General features: G+C 38.9%; 1 protein-coding gene and 1 pseudogene across 6 annotated transcripts in view; one reads left to right on the top strand and one right to left on the bottom strand.

Moving 5' to 3' along the window:
* The window catches only part of FGD4 (FYVE, RhoGEF and PH domain containing 4), a 223,005-nt gene that overhangs the window by 35,491 nt on the left and 161,728 nt on the right, over window positions 1–25,786 (top strand). The window lies entirely within an intron of this gene.
* Window positions 22,856–23,238, bottom strand: LOC117314273 (small ribosomal subunit protein eS12-like; annotated as a pseudogene).

Here is a 25,786-nt window from a genome sequence, read left to right as displayed (position 1 = left end):
TATTTGAGAATGTTTGACTATTGCTATTATAAGGATCATAAAAAATATTTTTAAGGCACTTAAAGACACTTCTACATTTAGATTTATCTCCTTCAACAAAAGTAAAAATTTGAAAAAGGAAGCATATGCATTTAAAAATCAAAGTATTTTTGAGAAAAAAGATATTTGTTTTGAAATAAATTACACTATCTTAGACGAATATGAGAAATGAAAACATTGATTATGCAGCTTACTTAAAGTGTCATATTTATTCACAAAATATTTTCCTGCTATAATTTTTCTGTTCTTTGAAGTCTCAATTTAATATTTAAAAGAAAGAGTTTTTTTTTTTTCTTCTTCAGCTAAGACAGCAAAAGAGATAAGTTATTGTTACATGTTACATTCAGCCACAACTGAAAATAGAACTAGTCCAGTATATCAAAGGTCTAGGGCAAAGGACCAAAAGGGCCCGTTTTGATACGAGCAAGGTGGGTCTCTCAAAGGTGGTCGAGGCAATCAAAATGGCCATCGATGTTCCAGATCCACTGAGACAAGTTCTAGACAGTAGGCAAGCAGTCCAACAATTTGTACCAGCGTCCCTGGCCTCTGGCTTCCCTTGTTTCTGCTCCTGTGGCCTCCATGGGTGTACAAGTTTACTTGGACCTCTGCCTCATCTTTCTTCTTTTGCGCTTCAGCCTGTGCATTCACTTCTTCCTCCACTTCGCTCTCATGGCGCGGAGGTTTCTCCGAAGATGGCGCTAAGGCCGAAAAGAGTTCTTATTTTAAAGAAGCTCCAATGGTTAAAAACTAGATTATCGGTTTCATAGTGTCTAAAAATGGATAGTCAGATAGTTGCTGGGACTCATAAAGACCTAAGGATGGGTGTAAGGCTGGTGGAGTGTGTTCAGTGTGTGAAAATCCATTGAGCATTATATGAGCACTTTTCTCTATGTATATTATACTTTCATTGAAGGTTGGAAACGTAAAACCCCTGAGGAGCAAGTATATTTCTTGAATGGTTAATCTTATCTTTAAAAATTTGATAATTGTCATTAAGTGGAGTTATTATTTTGCAGGTTTCCCCTAACTAACATTTGAAGATTTCCTTTGTACAAAACTTGTTTTGAAGATGTCATTATGAAATAGCAGTAGGTGTTATAACAGCATGACAGAGTGATACAGGAGCTTCTGGGAAGAAGAGACCACATCTTTCCAGGGCAGTTTATGAAGTAAAAATTTACATTTTTGAAGGATTAGTAAGAGGTTATCATACAAGGAATAAGGTAGGTAAGTATACTCTGGGTGAAGGAATAGCACCTACATGATACAAGGAGCAAATGTCTCCGCAGCTGAGGCGGCAGGGGATGGTTCCTTTTTGGATTGGGTTCGAGCAGCCGAATTAACAAAACTGAAGCTGAGATTGATGCAGCACAAGCTTTGTTCAGTGACCAAAGAACAGAGAAGCGGGAACTGTTCACAGATCAACCTACTAGGCGAGAGGGATTTAATTGTAAAGAGTAAAGACAAAGGGAAGTGGAGTGAGGCTAATGATGGGGAGACATTATGCTTTAGTCTACCAGGGGAAGGGGCAGGACTTTTTGAGGGAGTAGGGTGCCACCCCCTTTTTACCATTTATTGGTCCTTAATGGCCTGTCATGGCTGCCGGTAGTAAAATCAGCATATAAGGAGACTTGGGGTCTGTTGCACGTCAGGTTCCTCACGTTCTTGGTTCCAGATGGCTCTGTCTGTTTTTTTGTTTGTAGCTTCCTTTTTTTTGAATCTCTGGATCCTTTGACTTAAAGATTTGTGTTAACTCCTGCTAAAGGTGGGTGTTGGCAGGTTTTGAGCAAAGACCTGGCACAGCTCTGGCAACACCAAGAAGCGTTCCTGACCCCAGACTTCCACAGTACGTACTTGGTATAAATCTCCATCAGAGTACTTTTTGCATTATGCTGCAATTTTATTTACTTGATTGTTGTGTTGGGAGACTGGTGCCTTCAAGGGCAACGAGTAGTCTTATCTTCCCCAGTGCTTGGTATATAGTAGGTAGCCAATAAATGCTTGCTGAATGAAGGAAGGTGTGTGAGACCATGCTTGGGGAAAACATCTAACCTTTTGGTGGGGCTCCAGAATAAGGCATAGCGTGAGCTGTAAGATGAAGAGATGATAAGAGATGAAGCTGTATGTACATGAGTTAGGAGCTAGACGTTTTATGCCATGCTAAAGAGTAGTGCCATTGGGGATTTCTGAGAGGGAGCGGGTAATGATCAGATTTATAATTTAGAAAGGAACAGTTGTAAGCAGTGTAGAAGATAGACTGGAAGAGGGGAGAGGCTGACATTGGTCAGGAGGCCGTTTTAAGATTTGAAGGCCGAGTGGGGTGTAGGATGTATATACACAATGTATGTTAGACAATCCAGGTGTTAGGAGAAAATATTAGAACTTCTGTTTATTGTTTAAAAAATAAGCCTTACTAACAGCTGTTATACATGTTGAAAAATCATAATTTTATATGTTGATGGTGACTTCCTAGTCTGAATGTCACAGTGCCACATGTCACATCCCATATGGTAGGGAAGGCTTCCTGAAAGGAGAATGGCAATTGCATGACTCAGAGGGATGGCAGGCCTTCTTTGCCCTTTCTTTTTAGCATTTTGCTAAACATTGTAGTTTATATGTGCTTGGTTTAGTGGACTTACAGGATTACAGGATATATTGTTTAGCTTTAACTAAACTCTCATAAAATGATACATGATATCAAATTCAAAGCCTCCCTTAAAGAAACCACAGTTTGAAGATAAGCCTAAGAATACAAGACACATGAACAGTAAGTAAACAGTACAGTTTATACTTCTGGTAACTCTGAGTCATATTATGATGTAAAAACAATCAGACTGTCTAACCAAATAGGACAAGAATGTGACCCCCAAAAAAACAAAAAATCAGAATTACCATGAAGATTCTTTGAAGTCTAAATTTACATCTGCTTTTGTTAAGTATAAATTTTGGCTTAAGTTTTATCATGCCTTGAGATAGTATTAAGTAATACTATGAGGCCAATATTTAAAACTGCTTTTCATGTTGTCTCTGTATCATCTTGTTAAAAGTTCTATTTTTGTGTATTTTGTAATAGCACAATAGTACATAGTACAGAATTTATAAATGTACATTCCTGGGGTGCAGAGCCAAAAGTTTTAATGGGTTGTATGATGAAAAAAATTTGAGATGAGTGGCTTAGAGAAAGATGCTGAAAAACTAAGGCAAAGAGGTCATGTAAGTATCTATTTAGATTCCACTAGGTATTAACAGACTATGTAGTTTTTTTCGCATATATCATGTGATATAATGATAACGGTTTTCCTGTGAAGTAGATATTGCCATTTTATAGATGGCAAAACTGAGGCTCAGAGAAGTTCGATACCTTGCCGAAGATCACAATTACTTGTGTTTCAGATTCAGTATTTCAGCCTAGGTCTCTTACTTTAAAACCCATGCTCCGGGCTTCCCTGGTGGCGCAGTGGTTGAGAGTCCGCCTGCTGATGCAGGGGACACGTGTTCGTGTCCCGGTCCGGGGGGATCCCATATGCCGCGGAGCAGCTGGGCCTGTGAGCCATGGGTGCTGGGCCTGCGCGTCCAGAGCCTGTGCTCTGCAACGGGATAGGCACAACAGGGAGAGGCCACAACAGGGAGAGGCCCGCGTACCGAAAAAAAAAAAACAAAAAACAAAAACAACCCATGCTCCAAAACAGGCTGTACCAATTAGCATAAAGTTTAAGTTAAATCATGTATAAGTCAGAATGACTTCTCTAACCTCAATGTGTGAAAAATTATTCTATCAGAATATAATCTATAAAAATATCAAATTACTATGTTGTACACCTGAAACTAATGTAATATTGTAAGTCAACTATACTTGAATAAAAAAATAACTAAAAAAATCCCCACACTCTTTCTACATATTGTTTCTATTGAGTAACTGGGCATTTGAAAGTGCTATTAGCTGAATAAAGAATATAAATAACTCATTTTCTCCAGTAGATTACTAGTGAATTTTTAATGAAGTTATATGTATAGTAACCCTACCTATCATATTACTCTACCTATTAGATGAGACATCTAATCCATACAGGATGTGTGTTGTTTCTGTGTCTGAGGGTCCACAACTTATTCATCATGTTCAAAGTTAATACTGATTCTTCTAAGTTTGTGTTTGATAATAAAATATTCAGTTAGGAAAAAATATTTTACTCTTGGTAAATTATCATATTTTGAATCAGGATCATGTGGGAAAAACTATAACTATTCAAGCAATTAAAACTTATATTAATACAAATTTTCTGATTTTTTTTTTTTTTGCCCTTTCAGGTAAAGATTTTCATGCCCACTTATGATTCATATATCTCCAGGCTTGTAACAAAAACTTTCAAAAGATTTTCTTTCTTCAGTCTTAGAAGCTAACAAGATGCAGAAAAATGCCACAATGCATAAGAGGCTTTTACCTGTTGAGTTTCATAGTAATAATTCGATTTATTCATCTGTTTCTCTGATTCTTCTGATGTCTTTTTGCCAGGTAGTTTATTTATCTGCTGTAAATTTATACAACTAGCAGAGTGGAATTTGAATCCACATATTTGCACAGAGCAGTGAGAGATGCTATAAGGGAAACAGACACCTTCCTGGGGCAATTTCAAGAATGTTGTGCATTTAAAATGGAAGTATCTGCTTTTCTTGTTTCCAGTTTTTGCCCTTTGCCCTGTGACTGTTATCCTTCCTTTTGGGCTTTTTAAAGGTTTTCACTGTGGCTTTTTTAGTTATGGATTTGGTTTGGTTTCTGCATTATATCAGGTGGTTAATAACAAGTAAACACTACATATTTGTCATAGGAAAATTGGTAGATAAGTTGCTTTTCCATTTCCAGTGTGGCAGCTTTAAAAGCTTTCACAGCTTGTTCCATGGTTGGCCTTTTCTGGTGAGTATCAAATGCAGTGTGCCTGCAAAACTTTTAAGTGCTCAGTAATTAATTGCTATTATTACATTGTTTTCTCCTGTATTTGACTCTCTCCCTTTTCTGGTTGAAGGCCATTAATTTTCACTATTTGCTTATACTTTCTCTCCAGGGTTTGCTTACCTTTTAAATCAATGCCATTGAACTCCTACCGTGCACTAACATTTGCCTTCTTTTTGATCTTTGAGGAAGCTACTATGTACTTTTATTTTAAATGAAACTTAATTCCAAATATTTCTAAAAATAGACAAAAGGCTGGAGGCAGTTTATCAGTGCAAAAGTGCTTGGGACTCTCCAACCCCCACCCCTTCCCCATTGTTTTAAGTAGAAGCAGGGCGGTAGTAAGGGAGAGAACGCAGTCAACACTTCCCTGGCACAGTGCTTTGCTGTTTAGTAAAAATAGAATGTATTAATCCCCATTTTACACTGGCGAAAGCTAAGCTTCAGAGAATATAAATAACAGGCTTTTCAAGGTTGTACCCCTAGTTACTGACAAAGAGGGGATTGATCTCTTGACTCTGGTACCATTGCTGTACTTTTTCTTGAAAAAGGTAACCTATATACAATATAAAAAAGCCTTAGCTTGGTGTCTGTCACATATTAGATTCTTTTTTTTTTTAATGTAGTTGGCTTTTTAAATTGAAATATAGTTGATATAGATTCTTAATAATAGTAGATTCCCTTTTCCTCTCTTTCTCTTTTTCTGAACTTTTCTGCCTCTCAGTGAAGCAGTTAATTTAAAAAGATGCAAAGGGGATAGCTGCTGTGTTTCCTTCCCTCCTTTGGGAGAAGGGGCAACTTGAGGAAGTGAAATGTCCTACATAACCCTATGCTGCTTTATCTGTTTTTGGCTAACCATGGGGGGACCGCTCACAGAGAGCTTTTCTATTTTGAGTGTTAAGTGGGAGCCAACTGAGAGCTGTAGAAAGCTAGAGCCAATTTGACACTTTAGTAACAAGGGTTCTGTTAGAAGTTTGTTAGAAGAATTTTTTTTTTTTAATCAAGCATTTCTAGATATTAGCTTTTAAGGCAAGGAGGCTCCTAATACAAAGAAAGCAGTTAAGGGGGAGCCCTGACAGGTTTTGCTTAGTAAATGCAGAGATGTATTGAGTAGTAGCGAGTCTTATCAGGGTGGGGTGCCATTCACATAAACTAAGTATGAATGCCCCATCATGTCCCCCAGAGTTGTGTAGCACAGTGGCCTTGAGCCTAATAGATGGATAAATTCTAAGAAGAGTTCACTTTCTAGTTGTATGGGTCTTTAAGTCTCTTTAAGACCCCCCTATATGTTATATTTTACCATTAAAAAAATGTTTGCAAATTGATGGCTTCTTGGATAATGAAGTTTCTCCTTTTTTCTTTTATATGTATGTATATACATATGTGTATATATGCATATATACATATATTTTATCAAGGAACTGTAAGCTCTTGTAACTGTGTCTTATACATTTATTTTTTTAATTTTTATTTTATTTGTTTATTCATCAATTTTATACACATCAATGTATACATGTTAACCCCGATCGCCCAATTCATCACACCACCACCACCCCCACTGCCGCTGCTTTGACCCCTTGGTGTCCATACGTTTGTTCTCTACATCTGTGTCTCAGTTTCTGCCCTGCAAACTGGTTCATGTGTACCATTTTTCTAGGTTCCACATATATGCGTTAATATACGATATTTGTTTTTCTCTTTCTGACTTACTTCACCCTGTATGACAGTCTCTAGATCCATCCACATCTCAACAAATGACCGAATTTCGTTCCTTTTCATGGCTGAGTAATATTCCATTGTATATATGTGCCACATCTTCTTTATCCATTCATCTGTCTATGGGCATTTAGGTTGCTTCCATGAACTGCCTATTGTAAACAGTGCTGCAATGAACATTGGGGTGCATGTGTCTTTTTTTTTTTTGAGGTACGCGGGCCTCTCACTGCTGTGGCCCCGCCCGTTGCGGAGCACAGGCTCCGGATGTGCAGGCTCAGTGGCCATGGCCCATGGGCCCAGCTGCTCCGCGGCATGTGGGATCCTCCCAGACCGGGGCACGAACCCGTGTCCCCTGCATCGGCAGGCGGACTCTCAACCACTGCGCCACCAGGGGAGCCCGCATGTGTCTTTTTGAATTATGGTTTTCTCTGGGTATATGCCCAGTAGTGGGATTGCTGGATCATATGGTAATTCTATTTTTAGTTTTCTAAGGAACCTCCATACTGTTCTCTATAGTGGCTATATCAATTTACATTCCCACCAACAGTGCAAGAGGGTTCCCTTTTCTCCACACCCTCTCCAGCATTTGTTGTTTGTAGATTTTCTGATGATGCCCATTCTAACTGGTGTGAGGTGATACCTCATTGTAGTTTTGATTTGCATTTCTCTAATAATAAGTGATGTTGAGCAGCTTTTCATGTGCTTCTTGACCATCTTTATGTCTTCTTTGGATAAATGTCTGTTTAGGTCTTCTGCCCATTTTTGGATTGGGTTTCTTTTTTTTTAATATTGAGCTGCATGAGCTATTTATATATTTTGGAGATTAATCCTTTATCCATTGATTCGTTTGCAAATATTTTGTCCCATTCTGAGGGTTGTCTTTTCGTCTTGTTTATGGTTTCCTTTGCTGTGCAAAAGCTTTTTAGTTTCATTAGGTCCCATTTGTTTATTTTTGTTTTTATTTCCATTGCTCTAGGAGGTGGATCAAAAAAGATCTCGCTGTGATTTATGTCAAAGAGTGTTCTTCCCATGTTTTCCTGTAAGAGTTTTATAGTGTCCGGTCTTACATTTAGGTCTCTATTCCGTTTTGAGTTTATTTTCGTGTATGGTGTTAGGGAGTGTTCTAATTTCATTCTTTTACATGTAGCTGTCCAGTTTTCCCAGCACCACTTACTGAAGAGATTGTCTTTTCTCCATTGTATATCCTTGCCTCCTTTGTCATAGATTAGTTGACCATAGGTGCATGGGTTTATCTCTGGGCTTTCTATCTTGTTCCATTGATCTATGTTTCTGTTTTTGTGCCAGTACCATATTGTCTTGATTACTGTAGCTTTGTAGTATAGTCTGAAGTCAGGGAGTCTGATTCCTCCAGCTCTGTTTTTTTCCCAAAAGACTGCTTTGGCTATTCGGGGTCTTTTGTGTCTCCATACAAATTTTAAGATTTTTTGTTCTAGTTCTGGAAAAAATGCCATTGTTAATTTGATAGGATTGCATTGAATCTGTAGATTGCTTTGGGTAGTATAGTCATTTTCACAATATTGATTCTTCCAATCCAAGAACATGGTATATCTCTCCATCTGTTGGTTTCATATTTAATTTCTTTCATCAGTGTCTTATAGTTTTCTGCATACAGGTCTTTTGTCTCTCTAGGTAGGTTTATTCCTAGGTATTTTATTCTTCGTGTTGCAGTGGTAAATGGGAGTATTTCCTTAATTTCACTTTCAGATTTTTCATCATTAGTGTATAGGAATGCAAGAGATTTCTGTGCATTAATTTTGTATCCTGCAACTTTATCAGATTCATTGATTAGCTCTAGTAGTTTTCTGGTGGCATTTTTAGGCCTCTCTATGTATAGTTTCATGTCATCGGCAAACAGTGACAGCTTTACTTCTTCTTTTCCAATTTGTTTTCCATATATTTCTTTTTCTTCTCTGATTGCCATGGCTAGGACTTCCAAAACTATGTTGAATAATAGCGGTGATAGTGGACATCCTTGTCTTGTTCTTGATCGTAGAGGAAATGCTTTCAGTTTTTCACCATTGAGATTGATGTTTGCTGTGGGTTTGTCATGTATGGCCTTTATTTTGTTGAGGTAGGTTCCCTCTATGCCCACTTGCTGGAGAGATTTTATCATACATGGGTGTTGAATTTTGTCAAAAGCTTTTTCTGCATCTATTGAGATGATCATATGGTTTTTCCTCTCCAATTTGTTAGTATGGTGTATCACATTGATTGATTTGCGTATATTGAAGAATCCTTGCATCCCTTCGATAAATCCCACTTGATCGTGGTGTATGATCCTTTTAATGTGTTGTTGGATTCTGTGTGCTAGTCTTTTGTTGAGGATTTTTGCATCTATATTCATCAGTGATATTGGTCTGTAATTTTCTGTTTTTGTAGTATCCTTGTCTGGTTTTAGTATCAGGGGTTGGTGGCCTCATAGAATGAGTTTGGGAGTGTTCCTTCCTCTGCAATTTTTTGGAAGAGTTTGAGAAGACTGGGTGTTAGTGCTTCGCTAAATGTTTGATAGAATTCACCTGTGAAGCCATCTGGTCGTGGACTTTTGTTTGTTGGAAGATTTTTCATCACAGTTTCAATTTCATTACATGTGATTGGTCTGTTCACATTTTCTATATCTTCCTGGTTCAGTCTTGGAAGGTTATACCTTTCTAAGAATTTGTCCACTTCTTCCCGGTTGTCCATTTTATTGGCATAGAGTTTCTTGTAGTAGTCTGATGCTTTGTATTTCTGTGTTGTCTGTTGTAACTTCTCCTTTTTCATTTCTAATTTTATTGATTTGAGTCCTCTCCCTCTTTTTCTTGTTGATTCTGGCTAATGGTTTATCAATTTTATCTTCTCAAAGAACCAACATTTAGTTTTATTGATCTTTGCTATTGTTTTCTTTGTTTCTATTTCATTTATCTCTGCTCTGATCTTTATGATTTCTTTCCTTCTGCTAACTTTGGGTTTTGTTTGTTCTTCTTCCTCTAGTTCCTTTAGGTGTAAGGTTAGATTGTTTATTTGAGATTTTTCTTGTTTCTTGACATAGGCTTGTATAGCTATAAACTTCCCTCTTAGAACTGCTTTTGTTGCATCCCATAGGTTTTGGATCGTTGTGTTTTCATTGTCATTTGTCTCTAGGTATTTTTTGATTTCTTCTTTGATTTCTTCAGTGATCTCTTGGTTATTTAGCAATGTGTTGTTAAGCCTCCATGTTTTTGTGTTTTTTACGTTTTTTTTCCCTGTAATTCATTTCTAATCTCATAGCGTTGTGGTCAGAAAAAATGCTTGATATGGTTCCAATTTTCTTAAATTTACTGAGGCTTGATTTGTGACCCAAGATGTGAACTAACCTGGAGAACATTCCATGTGCACTTGAGAAGAATGTGTAATCTGCTGTTTTTGGATGGAATGTCCTATAAATATCGATTAAATCTATCTGGTCTATTGTGTCATTTAAAGCTTCTGTTTCCTTATTTACTTTCATTTTGGATGATCTGTCCATTGGTGTGAGGTGTTAAAGTCCCCCACTATTATTGTGTTACTGTCGATTTCCAGTTTTATAGCTGTTAGCAGTTGCCTTATGTATTGAAGTGCTCCTATATTGGGTGCATATATATTTATAATTGTTATATCTTCTTCTTGGATTGATCCCTTGATCATTATGTAGTGTCCTTCCTTGTCTCTTATAACATTCTTTATTTTAAAGTCTATTTTATCTGATATGAGTATTGCTACTCCAACTTTCTTTTGATTTCCATTTGCATGGAATATCTTTTTCCATCCCCTCACTTTCAGTCTGTATGTGTGCCTAGGTCTGAAGTGGGTCTCTTGTAGACAGCATATATATGGGTCTTGTTTTTGTATCCATTCAGCAAGCCTGTATCTTTTGGTTGGAGCATTTAATCCATTCACGTTTAAGGTAATTATCAATATGTATGTTCCTATGACCATTTTCTTAATTGTTTCGCGTTTGTTTTTGTAGACCCTTTTCTTCTCTTGTGTTTCGCACTTAGAGAAGTTCCTTTAGCATTTGTTGTAGAGCTGGTTTTGTGGTGCTGGATTCTCTTAGCTTTTGCTTGTCTGTAGAGCTTTTGATTTCTCCATTGAATCTGAATGAGATCCTTGCCGGGTAGAGTAATCTTGGCTGTAGGTTCTTCCCTTTCATCACTTTAATTATATCATGCCACTCCCTTCTGGCTTGTGAGTTTCTACTGAGAAATCAGCTGTTAACCTTATGGGAGTTCCCTGATATGTTATTTGTCATTTTTCCCTTGCTGCTTTCAATAATTTTTCTTTGTCTTTAATTTTTGCCAGTTTGATTACTATGTGTCTCGGCATGTTTCTCCTTGGGTTTATCCTGTATGGGAGTTGCTGTGCTTCCTGGACTTGGGTGGCTATTTCCATTCCCATGTTAGGGAAGTTTTCGATTATAATCTCTTCAAATATTTTCTCTGGTCCTTTCTCTCTTCTCCTTCTGGGACCCCTGTAATGCAAATGTTGTTGCTTTTATTGTTGTCCCAGAGGTCTCTTAGGCTGTCTTCATTTCTTTTCATTCTTTTTTCTTTGTTCTGTTCCACAGCAGTGAATTCCACCATTCTGTCTTCCAGGTCACTTATCCGTTCTTCTGCCTCAGTTATACTGCTATTGATTCCTTCTAGTGTAGTTTTCATTTCAGTTATTGTATTGTTCATCTCTATTTATTTGTTCTTTAATTCTTCTAAGTCTTTGTTAAACATTTCTTGCATCTTCTTGATCTTTGCCTCCATTCTTTTTCCGAGGTCCTGTAGCATCTTCACTATCGTTATTCTGAATTCTTTTTCTGGAAGGTTGCCTATGTCCACTTCACTTAGTTGTTCTTCTGGGGTTTTATGTTGTTCCTTCATCATTAGTGTATAGGAATGCAAGAGATTTCTGTGCATTAATTTTGTATCCTGCAACTTTATCAGATTCATTGATTAGCTCTATGAATGAAATGCCATTTCATTTTGTCTATCTTTCTTTGCATGTGGTTTTTGTTCCACAGACTGCTGGATTGTAGTTCTTCTTGCTTCTGCTCTCTGCCCTCTGGTGGATGAGGCTATCTAACAATGAAGTTTCTGTTAATGAAGACAAGCTTTGGAAGGTGGAGGCATCTGAAGGCTAGACTCCAGCCGGGAGAGCAGGGCTTCCAGGCTTGTGGCTCCTGCCTGGTGACTGAGGAAAGAATTTCTTGGCTCAGAACCAATTTCTTGGCCCAAACCCTCCTTCACCAGGAATCAACATTTGGTTATAGTGGTGTGAATCCTGCTGCCACTAGGTGGCAAGATAGAGGCAAAAATTCCAGGCAGATTTATAAGATTAGGAAGCCTGGTTAGCCATACTTCAGGCTTTGGAGGTAGGGTGTGGCCAGTCAGGGTGCCACAGGGAAAGAACTTGTGCCCTAGAGTTTATTTCTCTACTACTAATTTTAATTCTACCCCTGGTAATGAAGTTTCTGGTGATGGAGTTTAGAGTATAGAATGTGTCATCTTAAAAGCATGAATCACAGGACTTCCCTGGTAATCCAGTGGTTAAGAATCCCCCTTCCAGTGTGAGGGATGTGGGTTCGATTCCTAGTTGGGCAACTAAGATCCCACGTGCTGTGGGGAAACTAAGCCTGCGCACCGCAGCTACTGAGCCCGTGTGCCACAACAAAGATCCCACTTGGCGCAGCTAAGACCCAACGCAGACAAATAATAAATTAGTTAATTAATTTTTTAAAAAGCATAAATCATAAAATCTTAGTTTTTAGAAACTTTGCAAAGCTCTACCATCAGGGCTTCCCTGGTGGCGCAGTGGTTGAGAGTCCGCCTGCCGAAGCAAGGAAAACGGGTTCGTGCCCTGGTCCGGGAAGATACCAGATGCCGCGGAGCGACTAGGCCCGTGAGCCATGGCCGCTGAGTCTGCACGTCTGGAGCCTGTGCTCTGCAACGGGAGACGCCACAACAGTGAGAGGCCCGTGTACCGCAAAAAAAAAAAAAAAAAAAAAAATTTCTACCATCAGGTTGGTAAGGCACTGTTATCCCTATTTTTTAAATTTAATTAATTTATTTTTAACATCTTTATTGGAGTATAATTGCTTTACAATGGTGTGTTAGTTTCTGCTTTATAACGAGGTGAATCAGCTATACGTATACATATATCCCCATATCTCCTCCCTCTTGCATCTCCCGCCCATCCTCCCTATCCCACACCGCTAGGTGGTCACAAAGCACTGAGCTGATCTCCCTGTGCTATGCGCTGCTTCCCACTAGCTATTTTACATTTGGTAGTGTATATATGTCCATGCCACTCTCTCACTTTGTCCCAGCTTCCCCTTCCCCTTCCTTGTGTCCTCAAGTCCCCTATGTTCTTCAGAACCTTTTTTTTTTAAGGTTTCTTATGTATGTGTTAGCATACAGTATTTGTTTTTCTTTTTCTGACTTACCTCACTCTGTATGACAGACTCTAGGTCCATCTACCTCACTACAAATAACTCAATTTCGTTTCTTTTTATGGCTGAGTAATATTCCATTGTGTATATGTGCCACATCTTTATCCATTCATCTGTCAATGGACACTTAGGTTTCTTCCATATTCTGTAGAGCTGCAGTGAACATTGTGGTACATGACTCTTTGAATTATGGTTTTCTCAGTAGTGGGATTGTTGGGTTGTATGGTAGTTGTAGTTTTAGGTTTTTTTCTTTTTTTAGGTTTTTAAGAGCCTCCATGCTGTTCTCCGTAGTGACTGTATCAATTTACTTTCCCACCAACAGTACAAGAGGGTTCCCTTTTCTCCACACCCTCTACAGCATTTATTGTTTGTAGATTTTTTGATGATGGCCTTTTTTTTTTTTTTTTTTTTTTTTTTTTGGTGGTACGCGGGCCTCTCACTCTTGTGGCCTTTCCCATTGCGGAGCACAGGCTCTGGATGCGCAGGCTCAGTGGCCATGGCTTACGGGCCCAGCCTCTCCGCAGCATGTGGGATCCTCCCGGACTGGGGCACGAACTCGCGTCGCCTGCATCGGCAGGCGAACTCTCAACCACTGCGCCACCAGGGAAGCCCGATGATGGCCATTTTAACTGGTGTGAGGTGATACCTCATTGTAGTTTTGATTTGCATTTCTCTAATTAGTGATGTTGAGCATCCTTTCATGTGTTTATTGGCAACCTGTGTATCTTCTTTGCAGAAATTTTGTTTTACGTGAGGGCTCCTCTGCAAAGACAGTAAGGTTGGGGTCCCACACCTGTGCCAGGCGTGGGCTCCACTGGGTGCGCGGCAGCCTGGAGTAGCTCTGGATGGGAGCCCACTCAGTGGACCTTCGCGAGGCTCGGTGGTCCCTCTTCACTGGTCTCCTCAGGTCGTAGTCACGTTTCTTCGACATACACCAACCGAAGTTTAAGTGCATGTGTGTTATCCCTATTTTATAGATGCACAAATAGATGTCCATAGAAGTTGGTTTTTACAAGATCTCACAGTAAGTCACTGGCTGGTCTTGTTCTTTGAATTACAGTTCTGTGCCAGTTAGGCTATTCTTTTAAGTGCAGTCTATTTATGAGAAAAAGTAGAGACTAGAAGACGTTCTGGATTCTACCTTCTGCTTTTCCATAGTTCTGAATGTACGCCCTGATGCAACCCAAACCTGGCAGGTAGTAATGACCAAAGTTGCCAGTCCTGTGACTATAAGAAAACAACCTTCATTAGATTGTCACTTAAAATGCAAACCTATGAAGTCATAGCAGCTACCACATTGTGACACTTACAGAATTGTGAAGATTGAGGGAGGAAGCCTATACGTGTGCCTGGCGTATAACCTAGCATAATACCTGAATTTAATAAAATGTTTTTCCCTCTGTAGTTGCCTCTCCCCCCGTGTTTGTCTCTTGTTTTGAAAATATATTAGTTATCTGGGCATATTAATGATTAGTTGGAACCAACATGCTGAAGTCAGGGGAAAAACTTTCTTTTCAAGAGTCCAGGCTTTTAAATTGTCTTCCTTTTCTTTGTCACAGCAATGGACTTTGAAAAAAGTAGTGTTACTGTGGAAACTGAATACATAATGCTTTCCTACTTGTTTTCAGAAGGAGAACAGTCCATAACTATGCTTCTTAATAGTTGCTTTCAAACATTTTAACCACAACCCAGTACAAAACTCTGTGTGTCCATGTACATGTGTATTTGTGTCTGAAATAAAACTTAATCCTTTCTGTGTGTTTATATACCCTGCTATTTTCTATCAGATCCACTAAGGAGATGTGACCACAGTTTAAAAAATCTTCTGCCTTAAAGAAAGATAAGAAAACATTCGTTTTGGGCTTGTTTTTCTATCTTAACTAAAGACCTTTCAGGTTGGCAAATCCAGGGTCAAGTTCAAAATGAGAAGGTTATACCTCTTAGAACATGTAAGTTTGGATCCTAGACCTTGGTGCTTCCAGTAGTACTTGAGGGGTATTGACATTTTCATTAGCTCACCTCACACTTAGTTGTGCCATAGCCATGATTAAAGGCAGTGAGAACAGAAAGAAAATGCAACGTAGGTACTGTGAATCACAGCCAACATTTCTGCTAAAACTTTTACTCACCCTGTTTTTCTTTCATGGGTCGATTTTAACCTTATTTCTTTCAGTTTTTGGATCAATGGGCTTGTGTTAACTCATATCACCTATCAAACCCACTTGAGACAGCTTAGGAAATTCAGGTGTGAATTGTTTTTTTTTTTTTAATTTTTTATTGAAGTGTAGTTGATTTACAATGTTGTGTTAATTTCTGCTATCCAGCAGAATGACTCAGTTATACACATATATACATTGTTTTTTATATTCTTTTCTATTATGGTTTATCCTAGGATATTGAATATAGTTCCCTGTGCTTTAAGGTATAAACTGTTGAATAAAACAGATTGCTGCCTCAGCTGCTGATGGACTAGGGCAGCAGTGTTGACTGGTGCCTTCTTGTTCATACCCTGGGGTGTGTGATCTCATTTGCTCCCCATAGCCCTGTGAGAGAAGAGATGAAATCGTCTTCTTTATTCAAAACCACCATCACCACTGAAAAACAAACAAGCAAATAAAATCTAAGGATTCAAGAGGTTAGCTAGCTTGTTCAAAGTCACATAGCTATAGGGGAGAGTAAAGCTTCAACCAGGTCTGCCTTATTACTAAAAACCTTGATACCAAAACCCTTCAGAATTAAAAATGTTAATGTCAGGAGTACCTTTGTTGTGTTTTAAGTACTAATTAAAATACTCTTTGGGAGACAAATTAGTTAAAAGAGTATAGCACAAGAAAGAATTATTCAACTATCGTTGTTTAAAGGTAAATAACCATTCTTCTCAACTTTGTACTTCAGATATTCAAGTTGCCTTCCATTTGGAGGAACGTTGATACTATCCCCATAAATACATTTTTTTCCTCTGTGCTGCAAACCTGGAAACCTGTGGTAAATGCCCATGTTTTATGGTTTGTTGTATTTCCCGTTTTTGTTCTGAAAAGCCTGTGAGGTAAGGGGACATGTGGTGATGATATTGTCGGCAACACTAAGATCTGAAAAGATTGTGTGGGAATTTAAATAAGAACTCTGGTTTTCTGACGGCCTGCCCACTTCTTTGCAGAGGCATTAATCCATGTGGGCAGAGTAATTGAGTGTTTTGGGTAAAGACCCAAGGTTAAAAACGACAGAGGAAGAGGACCTCACATTGCATTTGTTACTTGGGTTTAGAATGTAGCTGTGTCAAGACTGTTTTGTCAGTGTTCAATAAAGTAATCCCATGAGGGAAAGGTTAAAGTTCTGCACTTACCAGCTATTTCACATAGCCAATAACATAGGAATATTTTTTAAGTTGTGATTTTCCTTTCTGCCCCAAGTTTCTTTTTTTTTTTTGCGGTACGCGGGCCTCTCACTGTTGTGGCCTCTCCCGTTGCAGAGCACAGGCTCCGGGCGTGCAGGCTCAGCGGCCCAGCCGCTCTGCGGCATGTGGGATCCTCCCGGACTGGGGCACGAACCCGTGTCCCCTGAATCGGCAGGCGGACTCTCAACCACTGCACCACCAGGGAAGCCCCCCCAAGTTTCTTTTAAAGTTTTTGCTAAACACTTAAAATTTTGCATGTGACCCAGTGAAACATGCTATGTAAATAAACAGTGGATTAGCCTTGGTTTTTATGTGTGTTTGGTCTCATCCAGCTGAAATTCATGATTCTACAAAAGATTAAAGAAAAAGGACAATTTTGAGAGCATTAATTTTATATACCCATTGAAAAGATGATTAAATAAGAATAAGAATGGATAAAGTGTACTGAGAGTTTCCTGGGTGCTAGGCAGTGTTCAAAGTATTTTACCCATTTCATGTCATGAAATCTTCTCAAAACCCCAGTGAAGGTAGTAACATTATTATTTCAGATTTTATAGGTGAGGAAACCAAACCACTAATAGTTTAGCTTAATAGTGAGGGTCACAGTTTGATAAGTAGTGGAGCAGGTATAATCTGACTTGAGATCCGGTGCTTTTAATAACTGTTGTATTGCCATCCTGTGTAACAGACATTAAGCTAAGAGTTAATAGAAAATGAGTCCTGACTGTAGTTTTACCATTAATTTACAGTCTGAACTTGTACAAGTCATTTCATCTCTTTTTGCCTATGTCCTCACCTCTAAATTGTGTGATAGTATCTGTTCTACCTACAACTCTACTTTGTGGAGGGAATTAAAGCTGGAGAGGTATAGTGGCCATGGGGAAGGATACATTGTGAAACGAGAGGCAAAGGCAAGGAGGTGAAGACAATAGAAAGTGAAAGAAAGTATATTTTTTAAAAGCTTATATGCAAAAATATTTCAAAATATTGGTTTGATGAGGGAAAAGTAAGTGCAAATACGTAAATTGTCAGGGTAGGCTGTAAGAACTACCTTCATGGGATGATGAGTGGGAGGGGCCAGAAGTAGAGCTCCAGAAGTAGAAGTAGATCTGTCAGAGATCAGAGGACTGAGGTAAAGGGCTCCCCTGATGTGCTGCTGCCTGCAGAGGGTGGGCCAGACTAGACAGCCTCAGGAGGATCCGGGAAGTTAGGATGAAGCGTAACCACAAGTGGTACATTTGTCTAGTTAAGCAAGTGACCCATGGTAAATGTTGGTGAAGGTTTGAGAACTGGGTAGAGAAGTTCCATAACTATTTAGGTACATATTTGATAATATTGAGGTGTTTTTAGGCAGGCATGAATAATTCAGTCCTTATAAGGGAGAGTAATGTGTGTGATGCCCCGAATCAGACGTCACTGTGCTTCCTACACTGTCACCTTTACCTTTTTTCTTTTACTCTCATTTCCACAATGACCTCAGCAGGTCATTACTGAGACTTGTCTAGCTGATTATGTGATTTTTTTTTTTTTTTTTGCAGTACACGGGCCTCTCACTGTTGCGGCCTCTCCCGTTGCGGAGCACAGGCTCCGGATGCGCAGGCTTAGCGGCCATGGCTCATGGGATCATGGCTCATGGATCCCGTGGCATGTGGGATCTTCCCGGACTGGGGAATGAACCCATGTCCCATGCATCAGCAGGCGGACTCTCAACCACTGCGCCACCAGGGAAGCCCTAATTATGTGATTTTTATATTATATTTGTGTTTTTAAGCTTTGAGCAGAGTGTGAACTGCTTTCAGGACTCATTTCTCAGGAATCTAGTAAGTAAGGAATAATAATGTGTGTATCCATTCCAGGCATATTCATGCATCTCTAAACAGTATGGTTTTCTGGAGAGCACCATGGTAGGGAGAAAGGTCAGGCATCCCCTAGTCAGGAGAAGCCACTTGTCCCTCATTTAGTGACTCTTCCTGTGTAGTTATTAAACTGCAGGACCCTCTGTATTAGTCAGGAGTCTTTAGAAAGACAGGACTAATAGGTTGTGTGTATACATATATATATTATAAGCAATTGGCTCATGTGTTTATGGAGGCTGACAAGTCCAAGTCTGCGGTGTCGGTTGGCAGTCTTGAGACCCAGAAGAGCTGATGGTGCAGCTCCAGTCCAAAGGCCAACAGGCAGAGACCCAGGAGAGCCAGTGGTGCAGATGGAGTCCATAGGCAGTCTGCTGAAGAATTCTCTTTTGCTCAGGGAGGCCAGTCTTTTTGTTCTATTCGGGCTGTCAGCTGATTGGATGAGGCCCACCCACATTATGGAAGTCAGTCTGCTTACTCACAGTTCACTGGTTTAAATGTTTATGTTGTCCAGAACACCCTCCAAGTTGATGCATAGTGTTAATACCTCCCCCTCACACCCCGCCATGGGACATGCTAAAGCAAGGCCTCCTTAGAGGATATTGGGAGCCCTCACCACCCCTTGGGAGCCAGATGTTCATCCTATCCCATTCTCAAAACTTCTCTCAAATGCAAACAATTTTAACTAAACACACTAGGAAGAAATCTTATAACCTTTCTGAATCAAATTAATGGATAAGAAAGCACTTAAAAAAATTGTGAAGCAGTTTACAAATGCACGGAATTTAGGGATGTGGTGAGTGAAGAGGGTGTGGGTAGAGTTTAGCATAATTGGGTGGATTGCCACCTGTCGTGAGGATTATAGGTTGGCAAGAGAACAATAAACCTTTCTTTTTGTGACTGGACTGCACATAATCATACCCAGTGCAGTGAGGCCTTCTTAGAACCTTCTCTTAGGTTTACAGGAAAATCCCATCTTCATTCTATGGGAGGATGGCTTGGGTGGGACCTGGGAATTCTTGTTCTGCTACCCAGCTGTTGAATTCTCACCAACTCTCACTGCTGCTGGTTCTCCAGAGGACTCCTTGTGGTGCTATGTGACCCATGGGTTGAACAACTGAATTGATAAAAAATATTATTTGTTTACATAGCAGCTATCTTTTGAGCCATATTATCTCATATAAACCTTGGGAGAAAATAATAAAATGGACAGGGTGATTTTGTTGCTGTTCATACTGACAGAGTAACCACAATTTTACTTTCTCTAGTCAGTATAGGGCAGCATTTTGCACATTGTTACTTAATAAATATTTTGTTTGAAAGAAATCTTATTCTATTTCTGTATTCATCCTCTTTTCTCTTACCTCTGATTTTTCCACAGCTCACATTTGAGTCCCCACTATATAAAGAATGCTGTATTATTTTTTAGGAGAAACTAAGTAAATAGAATTAGATCTCCTTCAGGAATTTTAAATGAAACTAATTTATCTCAATATCATAGTGGAAATATTTAATACTAAATACTATATACCTTAATACTTTTTAAAGTGGAATACTTTTTTTATAACTTAAACCTTTCATTTTATTTTAGAGAATAAGCCTTTCTTTAGTTTAACTTGCAGCAATGGTGGTGTTTCTATTTTTCCAGTGAACTCTTAACAACAAAATGTTCATTAATTAAAAATAGCTGCCCAGTACAGGAAACAGCTCATATAGCAGCTTCTGACACTGTTCTAAAAACGGACCTGAGCTGCTTGTGTGCTGAATAAGAATGAGCACTGAAAACTTGTGAACAAACTCAGGTAAAAGCATGCTTTGTTTTAAGAAGGATCTGTGTGCCTTCACATTAATGTTTTTCTGATTATAAGAGTCATTTGTTCTTACTGTTAAAAGACAGCAACAGCAACAAATGTTATAGTGGTATATTATGTAGAAAGTGGAATTCCCACCCAGATTGTGGTGTCTGTTTAGCCTGGTGGCTTCTAACAGATTCTTTTCTATGCATATACAACAGTATATCCTTACTTTAAAAGTGGAATTATATGTTTTTTTCAACTTGGTTTTTCACTTATATTAGAAATATCCCACATTGAATCTTTTAAAATCCTCTTCCTTTATTTTATTTATTATCTCTTTTAAGGCAGCATAGTGTTTCACTTTATAGCTGTACTACAATTTGTTTAAACCAGTTCCCTATTAATAGGCTTATGAGTTGATATTCTTTTAATTTTTTTTCTTTGAAAGTTATTGTTTTTAGGGCAGATGCACTTGTAATTGAACAAATTTACCAAATGTAATTTGTTGATAGTGTAACATATTGAGAGTTTACTATGTGCCTAGAACTCTTCTAAGCGCTGTTCTGTGAAAATTAGAAGAATAATGCTACCATCTTATGAGGGATTTACTATTATTGTCCCTATTCTCAAGATGCAGAAAGCCTCCAGGCTCCCTATATGCCATCATGGTCATCCATAGGATGGACTGAAAGAGGGGTGATGGCTCAGACATTTAGGGCTCTTTAAATCCAAAGGAGCTAAGCAGATGGGTAGCAACTGCATCAACACAAGAGAAAGCAGAGCTTACAAATTCTTATTGGAGTTTCGGATGTTAAAAATCTTTGCTGGTTGCCATAACAACAGGCTTTGGAAGACCTGCCATCTTCACTCTTGTGACTGTGCCTTGAGGATTCCCTGGCTGTTACCACAGATTGTTTGGTGTCTGTGTATCCCCTGCTGACTTCCAAATTCCTATTGTGAATTTGTCTGATACACAGGGCCTTCCTCAGTTTTGTCTGTACCCCTGGTATGCCTTGCTAAGATCTCCTTCCCTGGTTAGTCCTCCCTGATGGCCTGTGTAGGTGCTTATTGTTTTCTACTGAAAATGGAAGCTGTTAAGTTTTTGTTATTATTAGTGGCTTAGACTCTAAGATCTGTCTGTAAGATAGCCTCTAAAAAAAGTTTCCTGAGACTTAGAAGGTATGTTTCATTTGCTTAAATGATGGTTAAATTGATCTTAGGTATAATATATATATTTTTTAAATTGAAATATAGTTGATTTACAATGTGTTATTTTAAGGTGTACAGCGAAGTGATTCAGTTATACATATATATATATATATACACAGATATATATATATATGTTCTTTTTCAGATTCATTTCCCTTATAGGTTATTACAAAATATTGAGTATAGTTCCCTGTGCCATATAGTGAGTTCTTGTTGGTTATCTATTTTATATATAGTAGTGTGCATATGTTAATCCCAAACTCCTAATTTATCATCTCCCCCCCTTTCTCCTTTGGTAACCATAAGTTTGTTTTCTATGTCTGTGGGTCTATTTCTGTTTTGTATATAAGTTCACTTGTATCTTTTTCTTTTTTTTTTTAAATTCTTCATATAAATGATACCATATGATATTTGTCTTTGTCTGGCTTATTTCACTTAGTATGATAATCTCTAGATCTATCCATGCTGGACATTAAATTTTTAGAACAAAAAGTTTCCATTACATTTCTTCATAATTATCTAGTCTATCATGACTAGAGAGAGGTGAAGTTTAAAATACCACTAAAAGGGACCTGTGTTTCGGTTATTTATTGTAGTGTAATAAACCACTCCAAAACTTGTTAGTAGCTTAAAGCAGCAGTTTGTTATTTTGTGGTTCAGTGGGTTGACCAGGCAGTTCTGTTTTCATGTCCTGTCAGCTGGTTGCTAGAAAGGCTGTGATCCTCTGAGGTTTGGATAGGAGCTCAGCTAGGACCCAGTGGCTGCTTAGGTCACCTGAGGTGTCTGGGTTCCAAAATGGAAAAAATAGATGCTGCCCAACCAAATAAGGTCTGGGACCAGAATTGGTACTGCATCATTTCTGTCCTATTCTAATCATCTAAGCAGTAATAGGCTCAGCCCAGAGTCAATGTAGGAAGGGACTCTACAAGGACATGAGTACCTAGAAGTGTGTACACAAAATTTTAGAACCACTGGTCTAAAGGAAAAAGTCTATGAGGAACCTAAAATCTTTATGAGGGGTCAACAAAGGGTTGTACAGCCACATCCTCAAGGCCACATTTTACTGGCAATGCAGGATTTGATCTTTGCCCTGAGCCATTCCTCCCTCCCTCCCTCCCTTCCACAAGACCCCAGTTGTGTTTTTTTTAAGATTATTTATTTATTTATTTTATTTTTATATTTTTGGCTGAATCGGGTCTTTTTGGCTGCATTGGTGTTGTGGAACACGGGATCTTCGTTGAGGCATACGGGATCTTTTGTTGCGGTACACGGGTTCTATAGTTGAGCCTTGCGAGCTCAGTAGTTGTGGTGCGCTGGCTCAGTTGCCCCGCGGCATGTGGGATCTTAGTTCCGTGACCAGGGATCGAACCCATGTGCCCTGCATTGTAAGGCAGATCCTTTACCACTGGACCACCAGGAAAGTCCCAAGAGCCCGCTTTTTTTATTTGATCATTTCTTGCATATGAAGTACTCCTCGATGACATCCTTGGCCTGAGACTGTTTGCCATAGTCCCTAACCACCACACAACCAACCACTTTACAGGGTTTTCCCTGTCAATTTTACAGAGACCTACTCATTCCCCTAGTTTCTTGTTGTCATCAACCTTAATCAGGTTGATTTGGTGCTCAGCGCAAAGGGCCTCCACCAACTTGACTTACATAGGCTCATCACGGTTGGATTCAAACACACAAAGATGGGCTTGGAGCTTGTCTAAGGCTTTGGCAGCTTCACGAATTCCACATGCTAGGCCATCGTGGATGAGGGCGGTCTTAAGCACCTCTTGCAGAGCAGTATTAACATCCATTATACCTCTGGCAGCAGTGCTTTTTTCGGCTATGGTGGTGGCTATGGCAGCGGCTTACGGGTGGAGCTGAATCTTGAATGCACCCGAGCCTCCACCTCTGCGGGACTCTGCCACAGCAGGGAAAGAGCTACCTGGAGCCATTTCTTACTTTGAGCTTATTTTTTGCTAAGATGCTGAAATGAGCAATGGTTTTATTTTTGAACCGGTCAAATCTGACCCCTTTATATTTCCTCTAAATTCTGTTTGAAAAGGAACCAAACAGTGCCTTTTTTAGTTCATCTCACTATATAGGCAGTTAAAATGAATCAGTTGATACTTTCAACTTTCTTCCTTGAATTTTCCTTAGTCAGATCATTGAGTTCATTAGGTACCATTTCCACCTTCCACATCACTGCATGCAATGTTTTGCTAATTGTTCTCATAGTACATAACTTGGGTCCCTTTTCTTCAGGCACTGATACACTTCTTCACCTTTTTCAAATCTTTATTAGCAATCTCCTCAAAACTCTTCCAGCTTCCACCCACCACGTGGATCCAAAGCCAGTACATATTTTAGGTTTTTTGTTGCAGCAGAACCCCACTTTTGGTACCAAATTCTGTTTTCAGTTATCTATTGCTGCCTAACAAATCACCTCCAAATTTAGTTGCTTAAAAACAACAATGGTGTTTTTGCTCACGATTTTGGGATTTGGTAGGGTTTGATAAGGGCAGCTCACCGTATCTCACAGTCTGTGTGCTGTCAGCTGAGACAACTTGATTAGGGCTGTAGGATTTATTTTCAAGATAGCTCATTTTCATGCCTGGCAAAGTAGGTGCTGTCAGCTGGGTATTTCTTCTTTTCCATGTGGGCTTTTCTCATTTCATGTGGCTGTTTGGACCTGCTCACAGCATGGCAGTTGGACTCCAAAAAGAAGGAGGCAGAAGTTGCCAGGCCTCTTAAAGATTTAGCCCAGGATTGGCACAATGTCATTTCTGCCCTTTTTCCTTTGGACAGTCATAGGCCCAATCCAGAATCAAGGAGGTGGCAAAATAGACCCCACCTCTTGGTGGGAGTAGTGACAGAGAGTATGTGGCTGTCATGAGTCCACTCTACTCTGTTAGGGGTTTTTTTTTTTTTGACAGTATTGAAAAGGCACTCTTGGCTCAAGTTACGAGATGGTGAAAAGTAATTGTGTATTATTTGAAGTAAAGTCGTGAGCTCTGGAAGGTTAAAAGAAAACTTTTATATATAAAGAGCATTTCAATATCTGTGAAAAGTTTAAATGGTATATTTTACTGGTGGACAAAAGTCATTTTTGGGGGGTAGAATTAATTTTTAAATTCCTTCTCATCCACAGGGAGATCAGCTTGGTGCTTTGTGATCACCTAGAGGGGTGAGATAGGGAGGGTGGGAGGGAGATGCAAGAGGGAGGGGATATGGGGATATATGTATACATATAGCTTTTTCACTTTGTTATACAGCAGAAACTAACACACCATTGTAAAGCAATTATGCTCCAATAATGATGTTTAAAAAAAAATTCCTTCTCATCAGAATAATACTTTTTTTTTCATTTAACAAATGTTTATTAATTATGAACTCTGTGCCAGGCACTGCACTAAGCATTGGGTAGCCAATATTTATTTATTTATTTACTCTTAAGCACCTCTGGTATCAAGATTTGTATGCGACAGGGATGTCTGAATGCACTTATGTATCTTATTTGGTCTTAACACTGACCTGTTTATTTTTAGTAAAGGTTGCCTTCTGTGTCACCACATGTAGAGAAATAGTCCCCTTCCAAAGATTCCCCTTCTTGAAATAGGGACAAAATGCTGTTTAAGAGTTGTGTGCAATGAAAGGGGGACTCTGGATGCTTTGTTGAAGTGATTGTGGTAAAGCAGAGGGTGAATAATGGGATGAAAGGATCCCAAGGTTTTCTATCATTTGGAACTTTTGTGTGCAGCTCTTTCCAGATTGGCAAGAGAGGACAAAACAGACAATGGTTGCCCAAGCTTTTGCTTATTCACCCAAATCATCTATTAGGTAAGGTCATACAGGCTAGTAAATGACTTCCTGAATTTGTTAAGCACTTACATTAGTAAATTTTTCGCTATCCAATTTGAAGCTCTTAAAATCAAATTAATGCTCTATTACAATAGTGATTCAAAAGAGTTTAAATACATCTTGTAGCTTTAAAATTCATATAATCTGACTGGTATTAAATCTTTGACCTTTAACTTTAGTTCCTTTTTTAGCTTTGATTTCATGCTTTGGGGTTTCGTTATACGTTATCTTGATAGCACTGATAAGTTGTTAAATATTGAAATAATTTGAGCATGTTTTCTTTAATTGATTGTTTATAAAATGTTTGGGGCAACATTGGTTTCCCTCACTTGCTTTTAGTTTTACCTCTTCACAGTAGTTGTCAAGTGTGACTAATAATTTGCTTCCTCTTTCTGTCTCTCCTTCGTTCTTCTTTTTATGTTTTTCTCTTGATTTCCTACTACCTATGAAGTTGGTGCAATGATATATTTCAGTGAATAGATAATGGGTGGTGTGGATGAGATGATATTATACATGATTTATGATTCT

The sequence above is a fragment of the Tursiops truncatus genome, chromosome 11 (assembly GCF_011762595.2).
Source record: "Tursiops truncatus isolate mTurTru1 chromosome 11, mTurTru1.mat.Y, whole genome shotgun sequence".
Classification (NCBI taxonomy): Eukaryota; Metazoa; Chordata; class Mammalia; order Artiodactyla; family Delphinidae; genus Tursiops; species Tursiops truncatus.
This window is presented reverse-complemented; position numbering and strand designations above follow the sequence as displayed.